This window comes from Halichoerus grypus, chromosome 5 (genome assembly GCF_964656455.1).
Source record: "Halichoerus grypus chromosome 5, mHalGry1.hap1.1, whole genome shotgun sequence".
NCBI classification, from domain to species: domain Eukaryota; kingdom Metazoa; phylum Chordata; class Mammalia; order Carnivora; family Phocidae; genus Halichoerus; species Halichoerus grypus.
This window is the reverse complement of record NC_135716.1, coordinates 150,427,378-150,434,544: the sequence shown is the minus strand read 5'-3', so window position 1 is coordinate 150,434,544 and position 7,167 is coordinate 150,427,378. Positions and strand designations below refer to the sequence as shown.

General features: G+C 50.4%; 1 long non-coding RNA gene across 1 annotated transcript; it reads right to left on the bottom strand.

Moving 5' to 3' along the window:
* Positions 1–793: 793 nt before the first annotated feature.
* LOC144381774 (uncharacterized) lies at positions 794–4,742 on the bottom strand. The gene is made up of 4 exons (XR_013447588.1): positions 4,629–4,742; positions 3,538–3,672; positions 2,859–2,993; positions 794–1,042 (listed from the first exon to the last, which is right to left on the bottom strand). It is a non-coding gene; the product is annotated as an uncharacterized LOC144381774 (long non-coding RNA).
* Between the last annotated feature and the right edge of the window lie 2,425 nt (positions 4,743–7,167).

Genomic DNA, 7,167 nt, shown 5'->3' with positions numbered 1-7,167 from the left:
CCCCCCCCCCAAGCTTCCCCAAAGCCAGCCGGATCTTTTTGGTCACATACTGCAGAAGAGATCTAGAGCTTTGCCCCCAGGCCTGGGCCCTACCCCTCTAAAAGGCCTCTTCTCATCTCCATTCGGCTGCTTCTATCCATTACCCCTGAATGGAAATGGAAGCTTAATTTTTCTCGCTTGAAGCCATTAACACTCTGGGCCCTTGACAGGAAACACAGCTCAGCTTTAATTAGCCACAGCAAGCTCCCTGCAAGAGCTTCTAGCACAGCCCGGGGACTTCAAAGATAAAGGCTGACCCATTCTCTCTAATCACAGCTATTAATGAGCCAATTAAGGCTTTCTCTGGGGCTGAGGCGAGCAGCTCACTCAGGACGGTGGGCACACAGCTAAGGCTGCGGGGAAGCTTGAGAATGGCTGGGGTTGGTGGCCCCAGCTCTGCAGCTCATCGGCTGTGCGCTTAGGATGGAGCAAATGTCCTCTCTGGGCCGCCTTCTGCAACGGGGGAGGAGAACACTGTTTCTCCTGAGGAGCTATTATTGTGACAGGAATAATTACAGGTCAGTGGTTCTCAAACTTTAGCATGCTTCAGAATCACCAGGAGGCCTTATTAACACTCTTTGCTGGGCTCCACCCCAGGTTTCTGACGCAGTTGGTCTGGGAGGGGCTGCCTGCAAGAAAGCTTATTCTCAGGTGGGGGTGTTGCTGTTGGTTCAGGGACACGTTTTAAGAAGCATTGCTCTAGACAACAAATGTGAGATATTACTTGAAGATTTTGATTACTCTCCCATCTATAAATGTGCCGTCACCCCTTTCCTTCACCTGCCTCATCTGACCGTTTCCAGAAGTTTCCCATCTGGGCAGTCAACACTTGGACACAACAACGTTGGTCACGCTGCGGTGGCCTGATAGTGTATAGCACTCCAGGTGTGCTCCTTCGGGAGGGGAAACGGATCGGGGCTCCCCGATTCCAGACAGATCAGACAGCGTGGAGCCCTCCAAGTCTTCTTGACCGATGTGCTGTGCGGTGGATGTTGAGATGGAGCTGTGCAGAAAGGAGCACACTTCGGTGAGGCAACGAGGGAACGTGAGCAAAGCGTGGCACGGGGATAATGCCTGTGGCTTGTGGGGGACTGGTTAGAATCTTCTAAAGAATCTTCCACGTAAAGTGGTCCCTCACGTTGCATTTTGCGTTTCCTTAGGCAACTGAGACAGACTCATTCAACTATTGCTTCCAGCCTGCAGTGCAGCGACCTGAGTCGCTGTGCTTGGTGGCTTCACAGACAGACCTCTGTGGTCAAAGCACAGTTCAGGTCCTTAGGATGCTGGGTCTTAGCTGGGGCAGTTGCCACCCGTTCAGACCCCTCCTGGTGCTCCCTCCCACCTCCTGGGCCCTTCCTTCGACCTCCTCCCATTTATGTCTACTTCAGCCCTCACAGCCCACCTCAAGTTCCGCAGAGGGCTTGTTCTGAGTACTCCCACTTTAGCCATTTTTGCCTTATAGATAGGGCACCCCAGAGGGCATGCCCAGGGGCTATGGAGGACGTTAGCAGCTATAATGTGACTCAAGGAGTGCTGAGCTAAGCAAAGTAAGTCAGGAATCTTCTCTGCAGAACTTCTCAGAGCCTTGAATATGCTACTGTGGAGATCCAGGAAGGATGCTTAACAAGCAGCATTTCCCAAACTAATTTCACCACAGAATGTATACTTTTTCCTAAGAGGATCTTGCTTTGATACAAAGGAGCTGGCTAAGCTTCAGATTCCAGAAGACCTGGGCTCTAATTCTGGAACTCATACCCCTTGGAGCCTTTGTCTCTTCATCTGTAAAATGGAGATAGTGGTCCTTCCCCTGGGAGCTCTTAAAAGGCTTAAGTGAGGCGATATAGGACAGGTGCTCAGCTGAGTGAGGTACATAGTAGGGGCCCAATAAACGTGTATTTTCTCCTGTCCCTATTGCCTTTCCTGATACAAGCTTACAATCTGAGTGTGTTGCAGGTCCCGGGCATATGAGCGTGAAGCCACACTCAAATGCACAGGGTTGGAGGAATGAGAGCTCATAAGTGACCAGGCCAACCAAGCAGGCTTCCTGGAGGAAGAGGGTCTTTGCTAGGCGAGATTCTGAAACGAGTTTTCCAGCAAAGGCCTGGGACAGTGGGGGAGGTTGGGGGGGGGAGGCTTTGAGAACTACACCTCTCTGCAAGCAAGCTACAGCAGGACTCCTTTGCTTTATTTTCCTTTTCCACCCTGGAGGCCCATTTCCCCACCAAATCTAGCCGACGCAGCACTTGCCTTCCCCTCCCACGGCTTGAACTTGGCCAACATCTCAAGTTCCCGAGGTGTGAGCCTCAGAGTGGGGCCCTCCTGGCTTGTAGAAATTCACTGGACCACAGAAACCTGTTGTACCAATGCGCTCAGAAATCTCAGGTCAAACTGACCACCAGGACCTAGGGTGCTGGCCCACACCCCACCTATCCAACCGTGGCCGTGGGGGCGGGCAGGGAGGAGTCCAGTCAAGGCTGAGGAGGAATTCTGCAGATATTCTCCCCCCGGACTCTTCATCACCCCTGCCAGTGGCCCCACGATCAACCATTTCCGGAGACCCTATTTTGAACCAGGCTCATTTCATTTAACCAACTCACTTCATCTCTATAACATCCCTAAAGCTAGAATTACATTTCTCATTTTACTCATGAGGAAACAAAGGCTCAGAGAGTCAGCTTGAAACCAAGCCCGTCTGGTCCAAAGTCCAAGCTCTTTCCACTGGTGCCACAGAGCTGTGGATTTCTCTTGGCAGATCTCCTAGTGTGGCTCGTCCCCACCTCCAGAAAGCCTTCCTGGTCACCTCCCGAGGCCATGCTTACCTCCCCTTCTCTTGAGTGTCCACAATTGGAACTACAACACTCTTCTCCCAAGCGTCTGTATTTCTTGGAAGGAAAAGGACTGGCTCCAGGTCCCACACTTGGCCCCCAGTAGCAGCACAGCACACATAGTAATCTCTGTTGAGAGAAGGGGTGACATGTAATTTTTGAGATTACACGGATGGGTCACGTGCATGGCATCCCCCGCCAATCCTGAGCTCCGCATCTTCCAACTCCACCCTTCCTCACGCTCCCTCACGCCACCCGGGCCCGGCTCGTAGGTACTAGCTGACTCACCTCTCCTAGGTGTCATCTGTTTTACCCCTCTGCGACCCCGCTGGCTAGATTTCAGCAGGACCCCAAACATTCATGAGCACACCCCTCTGGGCCAGACACTCTCAGGGGGGTGCTCTGTAAGATCTCAGCTCCAATTTTCTTCCTCCAAATGAGTTGCAGTCCGCATAGTCCTCGTCAGACCTTGAGCTCGCCCCGCTGCCCACCGAAATCCCCTTCAATGACTAGCCAAGGTGCCAGGGAAATTATGAAAACCATGTGACAGGTAAATGGCTGCGCCTGCAACTTTCTTAGGTTTCAAAGGGAGGACGGCTTGCTCCAGCGTGTGGGCTGGGAATTCAGGCTTGCAAGCACTTTCCAGAAAGCACAGGGCACAGCAGACCCTTACAGGATTCTGCTTTTCCGTTCGGTGGAATCCAGCTGAGCCTCTTGCTTCTGGGGACCAAGAATGGTCATGGACCTGGCTCCATCCAAACACTGTGGCTTTGTTCCCTTGCATGAAGAGCAGACACGCAGATGGGTTCTGAAAAGAAAAGGAGCAAAGTAAACAGGTCGGAGGGTTCCAGAGCTGGCAAACACCTTTGGTCACTAAGTCCAATCTTTCACTTTCCAGATGGGCAAATTGAGGCCCAGAGCAAGGTGTTTGCCTAGAGTCAAACAGCTTCCGGGAGACTGAGCCATGGCTAGAGTGAACACATCAATATCTCTCAAAAATCTTGCAAAAGTGAGTGATAAATGGCCATGAAGAATTGTGTCCAGAAGCTTCTATTTGTATTGGATGGTAGAAATACAACAGGTACACGGGACTGGACTTATTCTATCTGTGGATAATGCTGGGCATGTCCTGGTGAGGTATATAAAGACAGTGAAGACCGGTTGGGATCCCTAGCTAGATGCTCTGTCTACCAGCCTCTGGCCACATGGCTCTGTCCCCCAGGGATCTGGATGCCCAGAGAGCTCATATGCAGGCTGCATCCTGATCAGAGCTCAACCTGGGCAGCAAGTTGCCTTTGGCATGGGGACAGGAGAATCTCCAGTTGTTACACATCAGGCTGTTTCTACAGGGTCCCATGAAAGACCTGTAAAAGCATTTTCCACACCTTGATAATACTGGGGCTCCTGTGGGTGGTCCTTATATATACATACATTGAGCAACTCTTAGATGTGTTAGCACCTTCAATGTCTCCCTATTGCTATAATAGAGACAAAGCCCCTCCCACGATGCTCATCTGTGCTTCTCTGACCTACCTCCCACTTGTTATCTCTGTAAACTCATCAGTCCATGCCATTCATGCTGAAAGCACCATCCATTTTTTTGCCTCTGAATCTTTAAAAAAAAAAAAAACAAAAAACTTCTGTAATGTTCTTTTCTCTTTCTCTTTCTGGAAGATTCCTCATTCTTCTCTACAACCCATCAGCCCAGAGAAGTGTCACCTTCTCTGCCAGGTCTTCCTTCTCCCAATCCCCAGGCAGGTGTACCTTCAAAATAGATCTCCAAGCTGACTCTTTTCACCATCTGCTTTGCTACCCATCAGGTCCCAGCCACCTCATCTCTTGCCTGTTTTGCTTCAGCACACTCCTAACAGGTCTCCCTGCTTCGGATCTCTTCCTACTATGAAGCGTTCTCCATGTGGCAGCCAGGGTGATGTTCTGTACACCATAAATCAGATCAGATCACTTCTGTGCTTAAAACCCGCAGATGGCTTCTCATTGCGAAATTTACCATGGCTTATAACAACTCCCCTGCCTGTCTCTCTATTGTCACATTATCCGTTCTGCCTTATTCTTCATGTTCCAGCCACAGTGGCCACCGTCTTGTTCCTTGAACAGACCAAGCTTATTCAGGGACTGCTGCCTTTGTGTGTCCCTGCGGGGCTCCCCACCCCACCAGATCCTTATAATTCAGGTCATGGCTCAAATATCACTACTTGGAGAGGCCTTCCCTGACCCTCCTATCTAAAGTAGCCTCCCAGTTTTATTTTTTTTGCGGCAATCACCTCCATATCAAGTGATTTATGTATTTATTTGTTTCCATATCTCCGGCTGCGATATAAGCTCAATGATAGCAAAGATGTTACCTCTCTTTATAGACATGTCCCCAGTGTAGAAAACAGTCCAGGTGTTGAGTGGGACTTCAGTAATAAACATCTATGAATGACTGCCTTAAATGGTGCCCCAGCATACAAAGCCTATGGGAGAAGGAGATCTTTGTGGACTTCTTATGGGAATGGAAACCTGGATGAGCCATAATAAGATGGTAGGGTTTGCGTAGGTGGAGAGAATCAGAGTTGGCATCCCAGGAGGTAGGCCCAGCCAGGAGCGTAAGTTGAGTGGTTGGAAAGAGAGAAGAGTGCAAGAGAGAGAATGCCTAGAGCGGGGGAGGGGAGCAGAGTCTGGAGGCCCTCGCAGGCCAGACAAGAGAGCCCCTTTTCCTCGCTCACCTTTGCACTATTTCCCAATCCAATCCCTGCAGCCTCCCTTTGCATGCACACAGTATTACTTGCAGTCGAAAAGGTAGACAGGAGCCACAGGAACGTGGGGTGTCACATAATATCACGGCAAATGGAAATGAAGCTCACCCATGCTGGGGCAGAGCGATGTTCGTGCCAATACAGGCTCTCAGAGAGGCCGGGCAGAATTCGTCCGGATGCGCGAGAATAGCGAGTTACAGTCTTTGCTTGCAAACGGGCTCAGTGGAATCCAGCCGCAGAGTCTTTGACCCACAGATTTTCAGAACACGCTGCTCTTCTGGCTCACAGTGGCTATCCAGTCCAACCTCCAACGCCCGTTAGCATTCCGTTCAAAATGTCACCAGCGGCTCCTTGCATACCTCTACTGACAGAGAGCTCCCCACTCACGTTGCTGGAAAGCTCTGGCTCTCGGAAAGTCTTCCTGACACTGAGATGGACCTAGTCTCCCTGGAGCACCCCGAGTGGACTTCATGCTGCCTACTCTGCCCCCAGGCAGCACGGTCAACCCCCACACACAGAGCAGCCACCCCAGCTCCGGGCTTTCTGGCCAGAACCCACGCCCTGGGCTCTTGCCCCCTTTCTCCTTGGTATTGCTTCAATCCTCGCCCGGCCTTCAGCGCCTCCTCTGGGCTTGCCCCCCTTTGTCACTACTCTGCTTCCCTTGCACAGGGGCAAGTCTCCCCGGGAGGGCGCCAGCCACCCTGGGAGTCCATCACACCCTCTTCACTCCTACTTTAAGGCCATATGGCCTGGCTGGTGAGAATGTAAAATGGTACTGTCGCTGTGGAAAACAGCATAGCGGTTCCTCAAAAACAATCAAATGTAGAACTACTCTATGATCCATCAATTCCACCTGTCAGAATACCCTAAAAAGAACTGAGAGCAGGGACTCGAACACTAAGGCGCCCCAATGCTCATTGCAGCATTCCTCACAAGAGCCCAAAGGTAGAAGCAACCCATTCAGCCATCAACAGTGGAATGGATAAACGAAGTGCTATGTCCAGACAATGGGATGTCGTTCAGCCTTAAAAAGGAACAAGATTCTGACACATGCTACCACATGATGAACCCTGAAAACACTATGCTAAGTGGAATAAGTCAGACACAAAAGGGCAAACAGTGAGTGATTGCACTTCTAGGTACCTCGAACAGGCAAATTTATAGAGACCGAAAGTAGAACAGTGGTTACCAGCCTCTGGGGGGAGAAGAAGGTGAGGAGTTAACCGTTTAGCGGGTACAGAGTTTCTGTTTGGGAAGATGAGAACGTTCTGGAGATGAATAGTGGGGACGGTTGCACAACAGTGTGACTGCACTTAACGCTACTGAATTGTGCACTTAAAAACGGTTAAAATAGCAAATTTTGTGTTATGTATATCTTACCAGCATAAAAAAAAATTTTTTTAAAAAGACCACACATATCTACCCCCCATTTCCTGCTGAAGAGTAATCAAGTACCAGACATTTATAAAATACTCATTGCAGGGACCGTCTGACACGCTGCGGGCCATTGGGATGAGCAGTGGAGACTGTCCTTGTTCATAACAGCA